General features: G+C 38.2%; 1 protein-coding gene across 3 annotated transcripts in view; it reads left to right on the forward strand.

Annotated features, from left to right (window-relative positions):
- Positions 1-1,201: 1,201 nt before the first annotated feature.
- The window catches only part of PLS3 (plastin 3), a 90,372-nt gene continuing 68,065 nt past the window's right edge, over positions 1,202-23,508 (forward strand). Inside the window, exon 1 of one of the 3 annotated variants that reach the window (XM_059909960.1) lies at positions 1,202-1,306. The gene's annotated coding sequence lies outside the window, so the exon portion shown is untranslated. Of the gene's footprint in view, positions 1,307-1,828; positions 1,964-23,508 lie in introns of those variants that run through there. The other 2 variants (XM_059909962.1, XM_059909965.1) reach the window with 2 other exon arrangements.

Below are 23,508 nucleotides of genomic sequence, written 5' to 3' on the forward strand. Positions count from 1 at the left end.
CTTTTTTTGGCCGCGCCCTGAGGCATGCGGGATCTTAGTTCCCTGACCAGGGATGGAACACGTGCCTCCTGCATTGGGAGCGCTGAGTCTTAACCACTGGACTGCCAGGGAAGTCCCAGGCCACTCTTAATTTAGCAATTTTCGTAGTGCATATAAAATGAGAAGTAATTGAACCAATTTTTAATTCTTAAAAAACTTTCCAAGCACACATTTCCTGAACAAAATGGTTGTGACTGAAACAGGAAAGGGCTTAGCCTTTCTCTTCTACAGCTGTGCCACAAGCCAGTCTCTTGACCTGACCCTGGAGAATCCGTCAAACTCTGGTCCTTGGAGCTGATTTTGGACCTGGAGTGAGCCAAAGGATTGGAATGCACAATAAGGAGGGGAAACCTCCGCGCGTATTAATGAAAGAGGTCAATTATGACACAGAGGCCAAGAAGAAGAAGGGGTCCTCTGGGAAGCAGGAGTATGTCTCCAAGTTTTCTCTGGTGAAAGGAGACTGATGAAAATGGACATCCATTTCCAGTCAAACGAATGGGAACCACGTTATTTCCACCTTCCCTTCCCACCTCCACCTCTCATTCCTTTCCGCATGGACAAACAGACCAGACAGGTGATTTTGGTCAACAATTTACTTGGGCACGAAGCCAAAAACATGAGAGCCTCGTCCTGTCCATATATCTGCTCCCTAGACGTCGTTGGAAAGGGAAGATTGCTGAGGTTTTCCCTCTGCGTTGTTCCGCACGCAGGCTGATTGGAGCAGAAGAAACTAAGTACTAGTATTACTAGTCCCTTCCCATGCCGAGATTCTCTACGATTCTGGGTTGAAACTGTACTCTCCAGAGACTTAAATAGGGGCTTGGTGACGTTCAAACTCTCGCTCCAACATTCTCATCTCTTCGTTTATTCCACACGATTTTTTGGAACGTGGTCCCCGAGCCAGGCTGTGAGGACTTCTAATCTCTTCATAGCCAGGGAGGGGAAGAAACGAGAGCGGAGGACCAATCTCCGCTCCCAGCCGCTGAGTTACACTCCCCATCCCTCCAGGGCGCCCATCCCGGTGCCTATTCTCCCAACTCCCCACCCAGTTGATGTGACAGGTGCGTGGCCCAATCCCCTTCCTGGTTCCCAGCCGACGGCTAGCACCACCGGAGCCAATGGCGGCGGCCGAGGGGCGGAGGGGGCTGGCAGGAGGGGCGGGAGCGCTGGCTTTAGAACCACAGCCGCAAAAATTCCGAGCGGCAGAAGTTGTCTGAGTGCGTCGGTTGGAGGCTGTCTGGCCAGATCCGGTACTCTGCGACTTTATGTAAGTGCTCTGCAGGCGCGGGAGGGCACGAGGGGAGCGGGATCCCTGGGCGTGGGCATGAGTGGGTCCAGGAGAGAGCATCTCCGGGAACCTCGGCAGGAACGTGCCTGGCACGGGAGGCGGGGGACTGAGAGGGAGGCTGCAGAAATTTCTGTCCTAGACCTTGGGCGCCAAAGCGATCGTTCGCATCAAGGACGGGTGGGAGTGACCGAGTGTTCCCCACGACCACCGCCCGCCGCAAACACGTTTTCTGCTCTTCACTGGAGAGATGGTGCTTTCTCACTAGTTGCTCTTAACTTGTTGCCAAACTTGGGCTGGAGTCCTTGACGCCAGCCCTTGCCCTTCTCCCCTTCCGTGGCGGCGGCCCCGAAGTGGAAACCAAGCGCCTAACTTCCCTCTTGTCGTCCTTCTTCAGCTACTGCCACCCTCCTCCCCCCTCCTCCGCCGGCTCCGGACTCAGGAAATCCCGGAGCCGGTCGCCGGCGACGCCTCCAGCCCCCGCTCGCCCTCCTCGGGTGACCTCACGGGCTCACCCCGGCCCCCGGGCTCCACGGGGTGCGGTGGCCCAGGGAAGGAACGAGGCTCCGGTTGCCTGCCTGCCGCCTGCTTCCCTTGCCATTAGCGAGCGAATCGCTATCGCACCGCGTCTCCCTATGAGTAAGCACTTTTTTCCTTTCTGTAGCAGGACATCTCCGGGCCATTAGGGCAGTACCTTTCCGTTCTCCTCTCCCCAGATCCCGCGCCGCCCGTCTTCTCCCTCCTCAGCTCCTCTGGCTCTGCAGCCTCGAGCGCCCGGTCGGGGCAGCGGCCGCCCGGCACCTCCCGGGGCTCCTCGGGAGGCAGAGCCGAAGGGGCGGGGGGCGAGGGCAACATGCCCCTCCTCCCACAGAGCTGCACTTGCCGGTGTTTACTTTTCCCCACTCGCAGTACTTAGCGGTCTAATGAGAGGCCGGGGGACGCCGACCACCCCCGCCCGGGCTTCTCGCCAGTCCCAGAGTTGCCGCCGCCGCTGCTGCTACTTGCTCTAATGTGCTGGCGGCTCCAACGGCCAGGCTCCGGGGCAGAAGATCCCAACCTGGGAGGTGGAGGGGGCTTAATGCATTCTGACATTTCCTGTACGCGACGCAAATTCTTGCTCCACACGCGATCTGCACAACATGCCGGGTGGTGCTCAAGGTTGAGTTTAGAACTAACTGGGTTGGAGAGCCTCGCCGTTTAGGATCAGATAGACGGGATGCTCGGGGTGCCCGACCTGTTACCAGGGATGGGGGGTGGGGAAGAGAGCCTGGCTGGCTGCACAGTAGGTAGAAAACCTAGGTGAAATTAAAAACTACTGAGAGGTAAGCGCACACTCCGCTTTACAAGATGTCACAGTGTATTTGGGAGCTTAAACTTGATCCTGAAGATCCAATTTACGGTGAATTCCAACATAGTGGCCGAAGCCCCACATATGTCAATTGGCATCACGTGCCCCAAGTCTCTGATGCCCCTAGGGTAATGGTCACATGACTTCTTTTGACTTTAAAACTGGAATGTAATGGCTGAAGTTCATTTTCCCAAAACTACCGTGACAAAAAAGGGGAGGGGGCGGTGTGAACTAGCCTCTCTACTCAAGGGAGTTCTACTTGGATTTGGATGAGGGGAACAGAAAGGGAATTTGGTGCTCAGATTTTATCCAAAATAAAAAACAGAAGCTGTTTTTAAAATAAGGGCTTGAAATATGTTTGTGCTGGGGTATATATCTCCCCTGTGGCCCTTCAATCTAGTTATGGCTTTTCTAAATTTTAAAAATATCGTACTAATTATTTTCTAGAAAAATCGTCCATTTATTCATGCCCTATTTCGTTCCTAAATGATAGATTTGAAGCCATATCCCATTAGATAGTGTTTTTAAAAAATTAGGCTTTGTCCATGTCCCTGGGTCTGGCCTATATTCCAGTTGAACTGTTCTCTATATTAGGCATCTGCTTGAAGGTGGTGGATAATCTCTTGGCTAAAATTAACCATCAGTTATTGTGGTTTGGAATTAATTGGATCAGAAATCAGGCAGGAAAACAGTGGACACTAAATTTAAGAAACCGAGCTAGTTGGGTTTTTACCTGTCAGTATTTTAGTAGAATAATGAGAGGCCACAGAAACAACTCCCATAATGACCAATACCCACCCAAGTGGCCCAAGTTAAGGTTGCTTTTGGAAAAATGTGGCAGTTTTTGCTATTCAGATTATATATTGCAGAGTGTAGAAATGGGCAGAGGAATCTCTGAGGTTGAGAGTTTAAAAGCTTTACTTATTTACAAAAATGGATCCAGTTGATACGTATTCAGTCTTGAAAACAACTAGGGCAGCTAAAAAGGAAACTGGGAATATTTAAGAGATTTTGGCTTTTGTATGCTTCAGCCAAAAATCCTTGTCTACTTACTGCAGCAACCTCTGAATGACTTGAGCACGACATTTTCATGCTGTGCATGGGTTTCTGAGCCTAAAAACTAGAACAACTTTAAAGCACATAGTTCTGACCACAAGGCTAGCCTTGCGGCACAGATTAGCTGGAAGTGGACTCAAACTGCACCTGAGTTAATTGGAGTTAACTACACTGGTAGATAGACCCCCCTAGTGGAAGAGAGGTGATAATATAATTTTAGATGGAACTCCTAACAAATATTTAACCTTAAAAAAAGAAGAGCACAACTATCCAACGAGGTTAAAGTGGTATGGAGAGAAGTTCTTTTTAATATAGTATTAACTCGTGTCAAAACAGGATTCTCCCTAGGCTCTACAACCACAGTCTTTCATTGTCTCGGTATGTCCACTCATTTACAACTACTGACTTCATTTTTTAGTCATATGATCTAATGAACCCAGGCTTTCATTAAAATTAGAGGATTATGAGTCTACTTCTTAATTTCTACAATTAGATCTAGAAAGTTATCAAACTCTTTACCTGGGGTGGGAGAGCCAAATAAATTATGCTCTGCCTTGATTTAACACAGACAATCAACACTGAGGTCCAAGGTCTCTAGTCTAGTCTGAGGCCATCATTTAGAGTCAATTGCTAAAAATGTCTAGGCTTAATGCATTTTGGGTAGAAGGATTAATTATGACTAGTGAGTAATATTTGGGTTGAGATTAAGTCTCTTCTACAAATGGTTACAAGCACATTAGACTTGACTGTGACTGTTTATACTGGCAGAATGTCAATATCCAGGGCACTATTAGGAACCCCATGAAATTTTGCTCCTAGGCAAACAACGTGACTGTTACAGAAAAGAAGGGGGTAGAAACTTGGCCGTGGTGCTTGAGCACTAAGGAGATTCTTTATGGTGAAACTGATGACAAAAGGAAGAAAATTCACTTGCCATTTTTCCATATTCTGTTTTAAGCATTTCTACTTACCTTTCCAAGAAATTTACTGACATAATATTCTTAGCACATATGATAAATTCATGAATTTGCTATTGCTATAATCTAGGTGGAATGAATATGCCAAACTGTTTGTTTTTGCTGTTTAGTACAGATTCCAAAAGTAGCTGGTATAAAATTGAAAACGAACATCTATCAGTACATGAAAACTTGGGTAACTGTTTTTGGAATCATTTTGTACTTGCTCATGCTCTTTTGGTGAAAAGTAATCCAGAGGGGGAAAGTTTAATCTGTGAAAATAATAAAACTCAGTTTAGAAGAAAACAGCTAGATCATGTTTTGAGTCTATAATTATTCTAGAGAGTGATGCACCATATGATGTACGTTCATTGTGTTGGAGGTTTCAAACGTTTTTTGGATACATTATACTGTTGGAAGGTCTTTTAGATACCAGTGGTCACGACTAGCTGTTTTTAGTGATGAGAGAGCTTTGATTAAAATTATGACCTAGAAATATAAAAAACTGTCTGATCATGAAATGTCAGTCTCAGGAGAAGATCTGATAATACTTGGGCCAATGGTAGTTATGGAGGTGAGACAGTTTCCAAAAATTCAATATGCTTAATTAATAACACTGAATTTGCCCTATTCTTAGCACTTGAAAGACAAATATTGGTGAGTATAAACTGTTTTAGGGATGGAAAAGCATTGCTGTTAAATGAAAATTACAATGCTAAGGGGGACGTATGTTGGACTTGCTTCAGAAGAACTAGATTCTAGACATGGCTCTGACACTGACTCATAGTTTGACCTTGAGAAAGTCACTTAAGATTATTATATTGATAACTAACATTGAGTACATACATGTGCCAGACACCACGCATTTTCTCATTTATAAAATGAGGGCATGGCTCAAGGATTTTGGTCTGCTGGGATTTTTTTTTCTTTTATAAGATATATCTTTTATATAGATATAGTCTGGCTTATTTCAGTTATATTTATCAGTTGATTTTTTTCCAATTTTAATGCAACTATATTGAACCAAGCTAAATACCTTGTAGGCAAATTGGTGACTATCCAGGAAGATGATCACCAGTGGCTTATTCCGTGAGTAATGTTATTTCTTTAAAATATAGAGGTACCATTTATATCATTCCTTATCAAGGACTTTTGGCACATTAAACTTACTGATTTTATATTATGACAAAGCTTAATTTCTCTTAACAGTCTAGAAATTTGTTTGATGATAAGGAGGTAGTGTTGTTTATTGGAAAAGGCATTGAGTGTGGACTCCAGGATCTTTTAGGCCTCTACAGTTTGCACAGACAGGCCATCTTCAGTAAATCATGGAAGTTCTCTGTTTTCATATCTGGATTTTACTTTATTTGTAAGCCATCTGTTTTCAATCTGTATATTTCACAGGCATGCTGAAAGGATAAATGAGCTATGTAAGCCTTGGCTCTTCAGCAGACAGGTGCTATATAAATTCAAAGTACTGTAGTAGTATATCATAGAAACACTAAAGCTTTAATAAGAGTTTACAGAAATGGTAGAATTCTCATCACTTAAGTCTTGCCACATTTTTACTTGTCTGTAAATGTTCTCCAGCCATCCACTTTTACAAGCTAAGAAGAAATAAAGCCAGACATAATGTAATGAAAAATAAGAGAAATGGTTGATAACAAGAGAATAAAACCCTATATGTGTAATACTTTCTTATATTTTTTTCCCTCAAATATTGTGCCAAGTAGCCTGTAAAAGCCATTAATGTGGTGGTTGTTTTTTTTTTTAACCTTTCCCAAGTAACTACTGAGCAGTATTTTGGCGTTCATTGGTAATGGTTACAAAATACTTTGGCTTATCATACTTCATTCTTAGTTTTGTGATTGCCCGTAATAGGAGGTTTTGTGTAAAATTACGCATGAAAAATCAAATGTTTCTCCTTATAATTGCACTCTAAATTGCATATGCAGGTATGGAAAAGTGCATAATGGAGGAGATAAACTTATGTTTAAGTGGTGTGCCATCATTAACACAGAAAAGGTGAGAAGTTAATGCAGGTCTTCATCTGAAAAACAAACATGTTGGGCTAGATGACTTCTGAGGGGTCATTTACTTTTCTTTTCTTTTTTTTTTTTTTTTTTGGCTGCATCGGGTCTTCGTTGCTGTGCGCGGGCTTTCTCTAGTTGCAGCGAGCAGGGGCTACTCTTCGTTGCAGTGCGCAGGCTTCAGTAGTTGTGGCACGTAGGCTCAGTAGTCGTGGCTCGCAGGCTCTAGAGCACAGGCTCAGTAGTTGTGGCGCACGGGCTCAGTTGCTCCGTGGCATGTGGGATCTTCCCGGACCAGGGCTCGAACCCGTGTCCCCTGCATTGGCAGGCGGATTCTTAACCACTGCGCCACCAGGGAAGCCCCTGAGGGTCATTTTCAACCCCCACCCTCAAAACTATTAACTTGGAATTAATTTTCACTGTCTGTTGTCATCTTGACAATTACATGATTGTTCTTTAACTCTGTCATTCTTTGGGTTATTATGCATTTTTATTTTGTTAAAATTATGTTTGCTAACATTTGTTAAAATAGCATTTGTGAAGTGAGAGTACTTAATGAAAATGGAATAAGCAGAAAGCCTTGAGTTAAAGGACTTTTGAAATAACCTGATATCCTATGACTAGTTCTGAAGAGAAGTTTCTCTTTGCTAAAAGAAATCATTTTCTTTTATAAAATCTGATCTCTTTATTTCTACCATCTCTGTTTTAAAAGATTAAATAGCAAATCATTTTTTTGTAATCTTGTAACCCATATATTGAAAATACAACTCTGATTCTCTTAAGCTGTTTTAAATTTGTATGTATATATAATACTTGTTTACATAAAAAGTATATATATAAAATTTTTACTTTCTATAAAATAGAATTTGAGAGGGCAGCATAATAGCTTTGAATATTCATATTATTGCATTCTACATTATATGCTCTAATTACATAGTGTTGCTCTCAGATTGACATTCTGCTATTGACACTGAATAATACATTGTCCTTTATAGATGAATGTAATTTTTAAGCTTTTTTTCCTGTATTTCTTTACTTGCTTGCATATTCCCATTTTTGCCATTTCTTATTGTTGTTTTTGACATCTTGGTGCTTGCATTTCAGGTGAGGGAGAATTACCATTTAAGATTGTTTTCTCAGAGGTGAAAATGATAAGACATGATTCCTAGGGTATATCCTATTGCTATAATAGTCAATAGGTATATTTAGTTAATCTGCCGGAAAAGTGTCTTAAGTAGTGTATACTTAGGATATTTTTTAATCAGTTTACTTTGGAATAAAAAAATACAAGACCACTTTAAAAATATGAGAAGAAAACCAAAGGGTTTATAAAGAAGAAAAATAAAAATTACTCATAATTGTACCACCTGTTCATATTTTTTCATGTTTCCTGTGTAGAACATTAGATATTTTTAAAATTGGGATCATACTGTATATACTGTTTGTATCCCATTCTTTTAACTTATATTTTGAACATGTTTTCGTGTAATCAGATATTTTTGAAAATATTTAAAATTACTGCATGATATTCTATATAATGGATATTTCATAATTTATTTCACTAATTCCAGGTTGTTGGAAGTTTTTGTTCTTTCCATATCTTATAGATAACGCTTCAGTGAACACCCTGGGGCAAAAACCATTTCATGACTCTGATTATTTCTTTGAGATAAATATTTAGAAGAGAAATTGCAAAGATTTTTGTTTTAAAGATGAATTCCTTTGACAATCTCTGAAATTTAAACATTGGTGTAAGCAAAAAGAGCCTTGATTTCAAACAGCAGCACTCAAAAAAAAAAAGCCATTCTTTATATAGTGTTTCGTATGGAGCTGGTTTAGGTAAAGTATATGTCTTGGAAATATTTTGGTTTCCTCTGATCTAGTTAGCAGGTGCAAAGGAGGATGAAGTAGAATCCTGTGGGGTGTACAATCATAGGAAGTTCTATTTTTTGAAACAGAACTGTTAATTGGGGAAGGGAGACAGGTTTGTATTTAATTAGCCTTTAGATTTCAGATTGCTGTAAAACTCAGTTCAAGTACAGAAAGCTTACTTGTGACCATAAACTTTCAGTATCATGAAGAGACTTTTAATCCTGAAGTTGGTTAAATGGCTGTATATATATAAAGATATATATTTATATATTCTTTTTCAGCTTCTTTGCCATTATAGGTTATTACAAGATATTGAGTGTAGTTCCCTGTGCTATACAGTAGGTCCTTGTTGGTTATCTATTTTATATATAGAGTGTGTATATGTTAATCCCAAGCTTCTAATTTAACCCCCCCTTCCCCTTTGGTAAGCATAAGTTTTTTTTCTATATCTGTGGAGTTACCATATTACCCAGCAATCCCACTCCTGGGCATATATCCGGAAAAGACGAAAACCCTAATTTGAAAAGATACATGCACCCCAATGTTCATAGCAGCTCTATATACAATAGCCAAGGCATGGAAGCTACCTAAATGTCCATCAGCAGATGAATGGATAAAGAAGATGTGGTACATATACACAAGGGAATATTACTCAGCCATAAAAAAGAATGAAATAATGCCATTTGCAGCAATATGGATGGACTTAGAGGTTATCATACTGAGTGAAGTAAGTCAGACAAAGACAAATGTCATATATCACTTATATGTGCAATCTAAAAAAAGATACAAATGAATTTATTTACAAAACAGAAATAGACTCACGGACATAGAAATGGCTGTGTTTGTTGATAGGCTTTTTTATCTCAGGCTGTCAGTCTCTTGAAGTACAGCCACGCCTCGGAGATAACTTCAGTTGGTTCCAGACTATCGCAATAAAGTGAGTCACATCAATTTTTTTGGCTTCCCAGTGCATATAAAAGTTATGTTTACACTATACTGTAGTCTATTAAGTGTGCGATAGCATTACATCTAAAAAAATGTACATAATTAAAAATACTTTATTGTTTAAAAAATGCCAATTATCATCTGAGGCTCCAGTGTGTCCTAGTAACGTCAAAGATCACTGATCACCAATCATTATAACAAATATAATGATAATGAAAAAGTTTGAAATGTGGTGAGAATTACCAAAATGTGACACATTTCCACATATTGGAAAATGGTGCCAGTAGACTCACTTGATGCAGCGTTAGCACAAACCTTCAATTTGTAGAAAGTGCAATATCTGGAAAGTGCAATAAAATGATGTGTGCCTGTATGTTGACAATACTCAATAAACTCAAAGTTTTATGTTTCATTCAGGTTGCTTAAATAACTAAACGGAGATCCAATAGTGGTAAAACTGGTGCCACCAGTTAATTTGTGCCTGGTTTCAGTATATGGTGAATCCCCAAATTACATCACTTAACAAATATTTTGTATATTTAAATGGCTCATTGTACACTGCATATCTCTCTCTAAACTTATCCCATGCTGCTTCACAGACCCTTCCTGGATGTCTGTCTCCTTACGCCAGTTCACTGGTGGCACTAAGGACCATGTTGGTCCGGGCATCCCATGATGACCCGGAAGTGATGTAGAAAGTTTTGTCTGACTGGACAACTCGTTCTTATCACCTCCTTTTTTTGTTCTCAGAGGGATCATGTACATGCTATATTTCATAGTCAGAATGGATTTTAGCATAAAATATGGGTTCCCATGGTTTTGCTATTTTATATCTCCGTGACATTGGGGAAGTTCCTTAATTCCTCTAAACCTCAATTTCACTATCTATAAAATGGGGATAATATCACTTGTTTTCAGTGTTGTCTTTAAAATTAAAGGAGAACATTTATAAAGAAACTGGCGTATATTAGGTGCTCAATCAGTGTTCGCATTTACAGGTCAATTAATGTTGCCTTAGGTGATCTTTATCAGGTATCTGTAGCTACCTCTTCATTTTCCTCTAATTTAAACTTTTTTTTCCTTTAAGTATCACCATTGAAGATAAATAAGATAGTTTATTTTTTCTGTTTTATTTAATGGTATTGTGAAAATATGACTTTCCAATGCTTTTCATTATGAATGTGGAGGATTTTAACAATGTTTCAGGTTGAAGAAGCCTCTTGGCTTAGCTAAGAAACCCCTTTACCATTAATGTATCCTTTTATGAGGATATTCCATCCAACAGTCTAAATTCACCCTCAAAGGAAAATTGGAAACGTGACTCTTTTAATACATGACAGACACCATTATAAAGTCATTGCCGCTAACAAATTTAGCTTAGAGCAGGGTGAAAGGTAATAGGTAATGTTGATGCCTGTTTTTGGGGGGAGGAAAAAAAAGCTTCAAGTTCTTCAGTGTTTCTACAATAGTAGAAATAGTATAAACATGAATGTTTAAAAGTTTACCTTTGAAAAAATAGGAGAAAAGAGAAAATAAGTTAGTGAAAACTTAAAACGCTGGGGAAGGCAGAGAGTTATAAATTTAATCCGTATCTTTCCGAGATGACATGTAGCCTTTAGACGTGGGTGAATCCAAAACATATTAATTTTAAATTTACGATGCCCATTATTTCCTCTAGTGGAAGTTTTCAAAAGCAAAAACCAGGAAATGATGAAGGACATTGACACATTCAACAAATATTTTGAGCAGTTTGTGGGTCTCCAGTTTAAAGCTACAGTTGAATCAGTTTTGCAAGTGGTTATGAATAATTAAAATTTTATATTTTGTCTTATGATAATTAAAAAACAAATATAGCCAAATTACCATGCAGTATAGATAACCAAAAAGTAATACTGATAGATTTACATGTTTAAAGATATAAGCCAACCCATACATTTGGTATCTTATCCTAAATCAAAGTTTTCCAGCATTAGTTGGGCCCCCAGCCCCGCGAAAAATAAAAGCAAACTAGAATATATTTATAGGTGCAAGCAGAAGGTGGCAAACTTCTCTAACCAGAGAAGGTTTGTGTAAAGATGAAGGGAGGATTGCTGTGTCAAGTACCTTGAAATGTGTAAAGATTATATAAAAGGTGGCCTATAAGGCATTTATAAAGAGATGTAACCCTCAGGAAAACTTTAAAATGTGCCCAGAGTTCTCAAGTATATATTGAGATAGTACAAACTATAGATGGAGTAATAGCCAAAGATAGTAACATGGACAATGCCTTAATTAGTCTATTTGTGGAATGGCTTCATCATTCAACTAAAATAAGTTTAATGAAGACTGTTAGGTGCTAGGCCTACAAAGATGGTAAGGTACTCCTGCAGTCTGGAAGAAAAAACATAATATTGGATTTCATGAAACCTAAAAATATTCTTACATGTAGAAAAGGAACTTAAATATGGCCTTTTTTCTCAACATAAAATAATTTCTAAATTTAAACCTTGTGTGAACAAAGACATTCATGTATAACCCAATATAATCAAATCTAAACTAAGAACAAATCAAATTTAAACATTGTTATTTCTTTGCAATAATTATTGCATCCTAAAAAAAGTGCCCACCATGAGTTAATTTTACTTAAATAGAACATTGCTCAGCCTATAAATGAAGGTCAGCAGACACCAGTGTCTTGGAATAAAATAGCCCTTTGGCAAGAAAATGAGCCACACCCCATTTAGTTTTTACAAAAATAAAATTCCTTCCAGCTTTACTAAATTGTAGATGTTGTGCACAGCGTGTACTTCTGCAGTAGTTGGTTCTGCAGCTGTGGAAATATCCATGTATGTAGAAGCCCTAAAAAACATTGATTCGCCATTACTTGCACATGCAGCTCTCATACTTTCTGTAGTACAGCATTCTGTTAAGTTTTATCTGACTCAAGGATAATAGCGAGTAACTACAGGTATAGCTGACACCTTAATTTTCTGCCTTGAACTTCTTGATTGTCCCAGACTTTAAAATGAGCTGGAAAACCCAGGATTCCAAATCTGGTCATCATTTCATTTGGTGGGAGGGGATCAAATGAATGCAGTATATCTGGATGTACTATGTCTGCTGTACATGGTTTTCTTCAAAGATGGTACTAAATTCCTGCCATGTACCATGGAAAACACTGTTCTTCTAGGGAGAAAAGAAAATAAACCCATTCTCCTGGTTCTTTCACAGTACACCTGGCACACAGCAGGTCTCCATAAATATAATACATTTGAAAGAGGGTATAAATGGCCATGGATGGCCCTTGCTGATAAAGATTAAATTGTGAAAACCTAATCAGCAAATGGGTAACTTATGAATCATACTGAATAAAATACATATTGATGTGAACCTGTCAGAAAACCAAGCAAAGGCTTCCTTGGTTTTCTTCCTCTTTTACTTGTCTTAAGTGAAAGGTCAGGAGTGAACGTTATGTACGGATAGCACTTTCATTGTGAGAACTGCTTAACTTCAGAATCAACGGGGATATTGGGACATATTAATATTTTTTCACTTTTTAAAGCAGTGTTGTTGAGATAGAATTCACATTCTGTACCAACCATGTAAATTGTACAGTTCAGCGGATTTTAGTATATTCACAGATATGCACAACCATCAGCAAGTATTTTGTTTTTGTTTTTTTTTAATGAATTAATTTATTTATTTATTATTTTTGGCTGCGTTGGGTCTCCGTTGCTGTGCACGGGCTTTCTCTAGTTGCGGCGAGCGGGGGCTACTCTTTGTTACGGTGCGCGGGCTTCTCATTGTGGTGGCTTCTCTTGTTGTGGACCACAGGCTCTGGGCATGCGGGCTTCAGTAGTTGCAGCACGTGGGCTCAGTAGTTGTGGCTCTTGGGCTCTAGAGCGCAGGCTCAGTAGTTGTGGCGCACGGGCTTAGTTGCTCCACGGCATGTGGGATCTTCCCGGACCAGGGCTCGAACCTGTGTCCCCTGCATTAGCAGGCGGATTCTTAACAACTGCACCACCAGGGAAGCCCCTTTTCCTGTTTCTTGATGCTTAGTAGCTTATTATCATCAACTTGTTCCCAACACTACCTTATTCCTTAGTAATATTTCTGCTTGAATAATGGAAAGCTTGTAAAAGTTGTATAATCACCTTTTTAAAAACTTGTATAACAGATTTATCCAAAATTCCTTGTTTATACACATTCATTGAATACCTAGTATAGGGAACAAAAGTAAGCAGTATTAAGTATTGCAGAAGTAAATGACAAATGCTTTGAAACACAATGGTTTTCAGTCAACCTAAAGCATTATTGAGCACATCTAATATTTATTTTTTAAATTTACGCTTCAAATATGAAATACATACACAGAACAAAATTCAAAAGCTATAAAGGGACATAAAGAAAATAAACCTCCTGCCCCTGACTCCGATCCCCCATTTCCCTTCCCAGGAGGTGACCATTAGTACTAGTTTCTTATCTATCCATCCAGAAAGAATATTGAGTACATTTGACACTTGACATTTTCAGAAGAGCTTGGTGTTTTACATTTAGAAAGTGCAGCAGTAAGTTTGAGGGAGTCTTTACCTTTTGACTCTTCAGGGATGAACATGGGAAGGAGGGATTATCCAAGGATGATAAATAGAATCAGTTACAGATCAGAGTTTTTCTTTCAAGAACCCTTCAGGCCAATATAGCTAATGACACCTAGAACCGATCTCTGCCATTATCTTCTGTATTCAACCCACAGAGAAGTTCCTGGACCTAGTTGCCTTATTCTGGGCAGGCCAACTAGGAAAGGATAGGCCTCCCTGAGAGAGGAGGGCTGCAGTTCAGTCAAGAAAAGATACAATTTCCCAGAGACCCATTTAGAACTTCCTATTTAATTACTTAATTCATTTAACAGGCCTTTATTAATTATCAACAGTGTGCTAGGCACTGTTATCACTAAGATAAATAACATAATGTGCCATCGTTTGAAGAGCTCAGAGTCTAATCCAGCCACTGATTTTTGCAGATGAGGCGACAGAGGTCTAATGCAGGGGTGGAGGACAGTGGTGGGGGATGGGGTCTCCTGATACCTAATCCATCACTCTTCTTGCCATAAATTTAAATACCACATCCAGAGTCCAGCGTGGTTCACTAGGAATGCCTCTTCCACCCTGAATCAGTTTATACAAACTGGAGTTTTCTTTCAGATGTTAACAAAATGGCAGATGCCATGTCTTTAAAGTTGACATAAACTCTCTGAAACTCACTTCACCTATAACTTAAGCAACATTATTTAACTCGACCAACTCTTCCATAGCTAATGAAAATTCATTAGTAATAGCTTTAAAGTGGTACATTATTTTCCAGGTTGTATCTTCAACCAAAGTACTCTTATGCTTACAAAGCTGCAGTCCTAATCATTGATCTTAAACAGTTTCCTACATTGTATTGCATCCAAAGGATTTTGAAAACTCGAATGCCAATATATTGGATATACATTGTAGGATTTATCACTTTTTTTTTTTTTTGCCACACCGCGTGGCTTGCAGGATCTTAGTTTCCCGACCAGGGATTGAACCCGTGCCCCCTGCAATGGAAGCGCAGAGTCCTAACCACTGGACCTCCAGGGAATTCCCGGATTTATCACTCTTGGTTTCTTCCAAACTGGATTTTCTCTCTCAGAGAGCCAGTATTTCCCCCTTTGTATTACTCCTCACCAAGAAAAAAAATTCCATTTTATTCATTGATTCATTCACTTATTCAGATATTTACTGAGTGCCTCTATAGGTCAGGTTATTTTCTAGGCACTGGGGATTATACCTGTGACTGAAACAAATGAAAATTACCATCCTTATGAAGCTTACATCCTACTAGGGGAAGATACAAAATGAACAACAATATAGTATATTCGATGGTAATGTATTATGGAGAAAATTAAAGTTGAGGGTATAGGGAGTGGGAAGAGGGCATTGCCATTTCAAATCATGTGGTCACAGGAGGCCTCACTGAAAGGAAGATATTTGACGCAAGACATGAAGGAGATCAAGGAGTGACTATCTGGGGAGAAGTGTCACTTACGTAAATATTTCTAATAACAGATACCAAAATTGTCATGCATTGGTGGGTTCTTGCCCTGAAATTCTCCTTTATATCAGCTTGTTATTTTGGTATTGAACAGAAAAATATCATTTACCCAGATCAAATACTCTAGTGGAGTCAAGAATTGACCATACAAGCTAAGACTATAGTGTCAGTAGTTATGTCTATAGTATTTTGGAAAAATTCGTGGGAATAATGTTTAAAATAGGATATGAAATTATTGCATATAAATTTGCTTCCCTTTTCCCTATCCATTTAATTATACTATATTCTGTGTTTAATTCTGAGTTAGATTTTTTAATTGAACTTTTTACTTTGCAGAAATTGTAGACATGTACTTGTAAGAAATAACACAGAGAGATCCTGTGTACCCTTTACTCAGTTTCCCCCAGTAGTAACCTCTTCAAGACCATAGTACAATACCCAAGCCAAGATGTTGACATTGATACAGTCAAGATGCCGAACAGTTCCGTCACCACTAGAATCCTTTTTGTTACCCTTTTGTAACAGCACACACTTTCTGCCACCCTCCCCTGCACCTGCCCCATCTCTACCCCTGGAAACCACTAATCTGTTTCCCATTTCTATAATTTTGTCATTTCAAAAATATTATGTAAATGAAATCAGAGTATGCAATCTTTTGGCTTTTTTCATTCAGCATAATTCTCTAGAGATTCATCCAAGTTGTGTATATCAATACCTTCCTCCTTTTTATTGCTGAGTAGTATTCCATGGTGTAAATGTACCATAGTTCTTTTTTTTTTTTTTTAATAAATACATATACTCAAGGATGCTTGCTCATTGCTTTGTTTCTTTTTTTTTTTAATTTTATTTATTTATTTATTTATTTTTGGCTGTGTTGGGTCTTTGTTTCTGTGCGAGGGCTTCCTCTAGTTGTGGCGAGCGGGGGCCACTCTTCATCGCGGTGCACGGGCCTCTCACTATCGCGGCCTCCCTTGTTGCGGAGCACAGGCTCCAGACGCGCAGGCTCAGTAATTGTGGCTCACGGGCCCAGCTGCTCTGCGGCATGTGGGATCTTCCCAGACCAGGGCTCAAACCCGTGTCCCACGCATTAGAAGGCAGATTCTCAACCACTGTGCCACCAGGGAAGCCCCTACCATAGTTTTTTTACCCATTCACACATTGAAGGACATCTGGGCCATTTCTCGTTTTGGCTGCTACAAATAAAGCTGCTACAAATATTTGTGTACAGGTTTTTCTGTGATTGTAAATTTTCATTTCTCTGGGGTTAATGCCCAAAAAATGCAATCTCTGGGTCATATGAGAGTTGCATATTTAATTTTATAAGAAACTATCAAAATGTTTTTCTGTAGTGACTTGTACCATTTAATCTCCTACCAGCAACGTATGAGCGACCCAGTTTTTCTACATCCTTGCTAGCACTTAGTATTGTCACATTTTTATTTTAGCTATTCTGATAGGTGTGTAGTGATATCCCATTTTTGTTTCATTTTGCATTTCCCAGTGGTTAATGATGCTGAGCATCTTTTTATGTGTTTGTTTCCCATCTGTATATCCTCTTTGGTGAAATATCTGTTCATGTCTTTTGCCTATTTTCCAATTGGATTGTTTTTTAATGTTGAGTTTTGAGAGGTCTTTATATATTCTAGATAACAATCCTTTGTCAGATATGTGGTATACAGCAATTTTCTCCTAGTCTGTAGCTTGTCTTTCCATCCTCCAAGCAAGGTCTTTCACAGAACAAAAGTATTATTTTGACAAGGCCAAGTTGATCAATGTTTCCTTTTATGGATTGTCTTTTTGGTGTCATGTCCAAGGCCCCTTCACCAAACATGGTTCCTGATGAATTTTTCAAAAAATTTTTTCTAAAGTTTTATGGTGTTATGTTTCACATTTAAGTCTGTGGCCCATTTTGAGTTAATTTTGGTGTAAATCTTTATACAAAATTACACAAAATGAGGTCTAGGTCAGAGTTCTTGTTTTTTTCCCCTATGGTTGTCCAGTTGCTGTAGCACCATTCCTCCACTGATGAGCTTTTGCACGCTTATCAAAAATCAGTTGAGCTTATTTGTGTAGGTCTATTTCTGGGTTCTCTGGCCTGTTCCATTGTTCTGCATGTGTTGCTCTGTAACCACACTATCTTGATTGCTGTAGCTACAAGAAATGACTTAACACCAGGCAGAGTGAGTCCACCCAGTCTATTTTTCAATAAATTTTACCTGTTCTAAGACCTGTTTCTTTCCACATAAATTTTTGGAATAAGCTGGTCTATGACCACAAAAACCTGTGCTGTCAATAGGAATTACATTAATAAATTAGAATTTTGAGATTGCATATGTAATGTTAATTAAGTTAAAAATGATAATTCCATTAAGGAAGACAATTTAATTTCTTCTGTAGTCTCATGCTAGGTCTTATTTTCTAAAGTGGTGCCTACTTTTATGATTTTTAAATCACTGAACAAATATTAATTGGTCATTTCTCTTCAGATAGAACTTGGATATCTTTTTTTTAATTACCAATATTGAAACTTTTCTTGATTTAGGTATATAACTTTCAAGTTCTAAATCACTGATATGTTTTTGAATTTTAAAATTATTTGAAGAGTTCTTTCCAGACTTTTTAAAGACTCCCCCCACCCCGCACCTTAGATTTCTCTTTGCAAGACTCCTAAACCTACTGCCTTAAGTATGGTTTACCTCTTCTGTTGTTTCAAACAAATGCATTAACCCACATAGCAAAACACAATATGCCACTAAATCATTGGGATTTAGGGTATTGGAGTTTAGGATGTGTTTGTTAGTCATGAATAGTAAATCAAAACATCTTAAATGAAAACTTTTGTGCATTCTCATGCTTTGATCTTTGATTCTGAAAAATAAAATCTTAAAAATTACAAAAAGAATCTGGTAAACCTCTTAATTTAAAAAGGGCACTTGGAAACTTACTATTAGGGATTAAAAAAAGAGAAGAGGACTGTTAAACTGATTAGGGCTGAAGAAGAAAGGAACAGAAAATGTCACCTTGTTTGGGTGCGGGAAAAGTGAATGAGATCATGCTTTCATTTCTGTCTTGCTTTCTCAAGATAAAGCTTTTCCACCCTTCTTTCTGCTTCATGATTCAGGGTGGAAGCACCAAAAAAACTTGGCTCTCTTTCCCATCCTGTTTATATTCTAAATTGGCTTTTATTGTTTTAATAAATATGTCACTGGCAGCCTGTAACATTCTGAATATGGCATTAAGTGGTTACACTCAGAAAGCAGGAATTTGAAAATCACAGTCCAGTTATACTACCTTAAACACAATTAACAGAATTACTTCTCAATAAGGAAAACTTACCTAAGTTATAGCATGTGGCTCATATAGTTTTAGTATAATTATTACAGTGAAATTTACTACCACTAAGCATTGTGTACAGAGTTCTGAAAGGACAAAAGTGTGATCCAAGAATAGTAAGCCAAGATGTCATTCAAAAATAAAGGTACTAGGCAGTTCCCATGAATATAAAAGAACTCGTAGAAAAGAGAAATACTCGAAAGTGAAATTCAGCCAATTAAAAAATAGGACAAAATTAAGATTTTAAGAATAGAGGAGCCTTGGTAAAAGGATGTATGATGATCACTGAATCCATTTAAATACAGAATTAATACTGAAAAAAAATTTACTACCACTAATATCAGTGATTTGTTTCTTCCCCATCTACTCCTAACTTTGTTTAGGTTAATAGTCACAGCTACAGCAAAACCTATCCTGTGATGGAAAAAAAGTGTAATTTAAGGAAGAATGCAGTATAATGGTACTCATCAAACAGATATTCCAACTTCTTTCTTCACATATAGCTTATCTGCATTTTTGTATTTGGCCTAATGAGAGACTTTTAAAAGCTCATTCTCTAAAGCAGTGAATTCTCAGAGCCAGTGAGCCTACCATAGTCTACCCCATCAAAAGAACCCTGCTAATGGCTTAGCCAATTTCTGAGGTAAGAGTACCAGGGAGAGGGATAAACTGGGAGAAGGAAGAAGTTTCTCTTGCTTGGATGACTTTTTGCTAACAATATGATTTTTAGCAAGCGAAGGCCACAAAAGTTGTTTGATTTGTGGCAGAATTAATTATGAGACTTTTTAGCTGTACCAGGTTAACAAATTGCCAAATAAAATACTGAGCAAGCAAGGCTGGTCAGTTACAATTCAGTGTCTAGAAATCTGAGCCAGCATTAGTGTTATGTTTATGGATTCAACTCCATCCTCAGAGAAATACAATCAGGGTATCAGCAAAAATAAGAGTTATGGGGTATCTCCCAGACATCTGAATAGAAAGGGCACATAACACTGTGTGAGACCACAGTATTTTTGCAGCCAATCTTAAGGATAAATCTACATTGTATTCAGGATGCTGTGTTGGGCCAAAACTTAACAATGACCATTATGTGTAGAAAATAGCAACCATTGTTGTTGCGTTAAACTCTCTCTGGAGATTAAAAAACATTTTTAATTAACCTAATAAAACCCCAATGGCAACATAACCAAAGAAATTAACATAACCAGAGAAGAATGGGTAGAAGCAGAAAACCTAGTGCAATTGTTGAGTTATCCTGGCAAAGGAACCCTGAACTATGTGAAGCTGTTGACTGTTTACTGTTTGTCTAAAAAAGCAACTCCAAAAGTATACACATACACACAAACACACACACATTTGGATTTTTCAGCTAGATCTTTAAGTGGGCTGTTTCATGACAAGCTCCCAAAGAAATGGAATTAATTTGTGGTGTGTTTTTTTTTGTTGTTTTTTTAAATTTATTTATTTATTTTTGGCTGCGTTGGGTCTTCGTTGCTGCACGTGGGCTTTCTCTAGTTGCGGCGAGCGCGGGCTACTCTTTGTCGCGGTGCCCGGGCTTCTCATTGTGGTGGTGTCTCTTGTTGGGGAGCACGGGCTCTAGGCGCGTGGGCTTCAGTAGTTGTGGCTCGCGGGCTCTAGAGCGCAGGCTCAGTAGTTGTAGCGCACGGGCTTAGTTGCTCTGCGGCAGGTGGGATCTTCCCGGACCAGGGCTCGAACCCGTGTGCCCTGCATTGGCAGGCAGATTCTTAACCACTGCGCCGCCAGGGAAGTTCCTGGGGTGTGTTTTGAAAGTGTTTATATATATATGTGCTTGCAAGAATTACACGGAAGAATTAGACCGACAGAGTACTTGGTGATTCTTGAAGTGAATATTGGCAACCTTAAAGATGTTTTATTAGACAACAAGGCAACAGTTTTCCTCTGTCTTCACAATAATAGCAGAAGTCAGAAAATATTCCACGTGCAAATATATCTGAACCTCTTCATGAATGCATTTAACACTTTGAAGTGATGGCAACATCTGGTAACAAGTAGAAACCGGCGTCTTATAAAAACTGCGGCTTCATGTTACCACTTCATGTGAATTAGGCATTTAAGGGAGTCTTATAAGTCTTCCTAAAAACTGACAAGGTTAATCTTGGACTAGGGCAGACAGGCAGGAAATGCTGAAGCGGCTGTTTCTTTTGAAGGTTTTGTGATTCCTTGTGAGGTCAAAAAGTAGTCGTTTTAAAGTTAAGAAAGCTAAAGCATTGAGATCTTGACAGCTTAAGTGCGATTTTTCTTTTTTGTGTGTGTGGCAATTTTGAAGGAAAACTTGATAAAATTCAGAGTTCTTTATACCTTCCATTCCACTTTTCTCTGAAATGCCTTTATTTTCGGAAAGTGGAGAATTAGAAAATCATTCAGCTGCCAAATATGATCATGGATTCGGTGCCACTAGAAAGATATAACCTACCGTTTCTTTGGCTGGATTACCTCTTAGGAATCACCCTATTTTGTAGGGTTACCCAATGGGACAAGAGTAGATGTCTTTTATGTTTATTTATGTGATTTGCATTAAAAGTGCTAAAAGTTTATTCTTTATTATGTAATAAACCACTATAGCACATGACAGTGAGGTTAATTCCTTTAGCATGCAATGTTATTATCACAAATTTATTTAACAGATACTTTTTTTCATTTGAAAGTAAATATTTGTTCCTGAATTTTTTTCTTCCATTTTGTTGAGACATAATTGACGTACAGCATTAAGGTGTACAGTAAAATGATTAGACTTACATACACATCATGAAATGATTATCACAGTAAGTTTAGTGAATATTCATCATCTCATATAGATACAAAATAAAAGAGAAAGAAAAAAATTTTTTTTCTTGTGATGAGGACTCTTAGGATTTGCTCTCTTAACTTTCATATATAACATACAGCAGTGTTAATTTCTCATATTGTACATTACATCCCTAGTACTTATTTATCTTACAGCTGGAAGTTTGTACCTTTTGATTGCTTTCATCCAATCCCCCCGCCCCCACCCTCCTTAACAGATACTTATTGCCTGCCTACTGTGTGCCAGGCACTGTTCTAGATGCTTGAGATAGATTGGTGAAAAGACAAATCACTGCCCTCATAGAGCTTAATAAATATTAAAGATGAAAACAATGGAGCCATTTTAAATCCTTTAATCTATCACTCAGCTTTTAAAGACCTACATTGAATGAGTTTTGAGAACTCTTGCACATTTTACCTGAAGTTTGAATAGGGAAAAATTGATAATTTGTTTGGAATATATGGCAATAAGCTGGAAGATGATAGTTAAAGTAAATGTTTGATTTTTTTTGATTCTCACTTTTATTTTTCATTTATCAGTGTTATAATTAGACCCCTTGAGTAACTGAGGAATGTTACTGATTTAACTTGTGGATTTATTCTTTAGGATGGTCTTAATTTATATGGCGGGGGGCGGGCGGTGTGAATGGACATAGTAGCCCTGAAACTTAAAATATGGAATCTGTAACTGCTGTCTTCTTTCATTGGAAGAATTATAGAATACTTAATGTATTTAATGTTCACCATGGAAAGTGAATGTATTGCTCAGTTATTTTTGCCTATGTGAGTAGTACAAGAGCTGACTCAAAGGAGATGACATGATGGTTCCTGTCCTGAAGTAAAATAAGATGATGGGGTTGTGGTGGAAAAATGATGTGGTCATGCCCATATTTGCTCACATCTCTTGTTGGTTTCCTTTTATAGAGGAAAACCAAAGAGAGTCTCATTTCTTATTTTTTAAGTTTCCTTTTTGTATTTTCTTTTCATGCCATTTTCCTTTTTTTTTTCCTTAAAATTGCATTATCCTGATTTGCAGTTCAGTTGGCTCAAGCTGAGCTTTGTAATAGTATAAGTACCCCTTAGAATGGTCATAGTGGAGGCATTATACCCATTTTAGGGAATCAATTACATATATGGACACAGACACTCTGAGCTCCTTGAATGTAAAAGGCATATTTCATAAATCTTTCTATTTCCTGATGCCATCTAAGTACAGTGCCTTTTACAGAGTGGATGTTCATTCAGTGTTCGTGTAATGAATGAATATGAGCCAGGAATTTTATTTTTGCTTTCCAAAATACAAAATACTTTTTTCTAAGCTCATGGAATTTTTAAAAGCTTATTTTTATGGAAAATTTCAAACATATAAAGTAAAATAGCATAAGGAACCCCCCCACAGTTTCAACAGTTTATCAATATTTGATGTTCTTATATTTCATCTTTCCTCTCCCCTTTTTTGTTGTTTGGGATTTGCTTTCAAATAACCCACATATTATTTTACACATAAATACTATAGTTCACTTCATTTTTAATATTTTAAAATAGTAATAATTCTGCATTTCATAGAGTCTAACTTTCAAAGCCTTTCTTTTCTAGTATCAGAGAAGGAAACTCTTACTGATTATCAGAAGAAAAATCTGATTTGCTACATATGAACTGGATATTTTTAAGTAGTTTTATAAGAAATATATTGTCTTTCTTAATCTTTTAAAAAATGTATTAAAAGTTTCTAAAAACTACACTATCATGATAAATTCCCAT

The sequence above is a fragment of the Balaenoptera ricei genome, chromosome X (assembly GCF_028023285.1).
Source record: "Balaenoptera ricei isolate mBalRic1 chromosome X, mBalRic1.hap2, whole genome shotgun sequence".
NCBI classification, from domain to species: Eukaryota; Metazoa; Chordata; class Mammalia; order Artiodactyla; family Balaenopteridae; genus Balaenoptera; species Balaenoptera ricei.